Raw genomic sequence first — 418 nt, 5'->3', positions numbered from 1 at the left:
AAGACAACATTCAGCCTTTGTTTTGAGGGGGATCCGTTTATTTCACTCAGCATGAGATTCTCCAGCTCCCTCCATTTACCTGCAAATGCCATCATTTCACTCCTCTTCATGGCTGAGTAATATTCCACTGTGTATACGTACCACATTTTCTTTCTCCATTCATCATCCACGGATGCACTCCTCGGCTGGTTCCGTACTTCGGCCTTTGTGACTTGTGCTGCTATAAACATGGTACGCTTGTATGGCAGCCCGTAAGATGGCTTTAATTCTTCAGGGTAACTCTGAGTCACGAGGTGGTTCCCTGCTTGGGAGAACATGTTCACATCCCGAGTCATGAGGCGGCTGCCTTTGCAGCCAAAGCACCCCGGGCACGGTCCACGGCGCCCCAGATTTCCTTTCACTCTGAGAGGCTGACATG

This window comes from Marmota flaviventris, chromosome X (assembly GCF_047511675.1).
Source record: "Marmota flaviventris isolate mMarFla1 chromosome X, mMarFla1.hap1, whole genome shotgun sequence".
Lineage (NCBI taxonomy): Eukaryota > Metazoa > Chordata > Mammalia > Rodentia > Sciuridae > Marmota > Marmota flaviventris.
Note: the sequence above shows the minus strand (reverse complement) of the source record.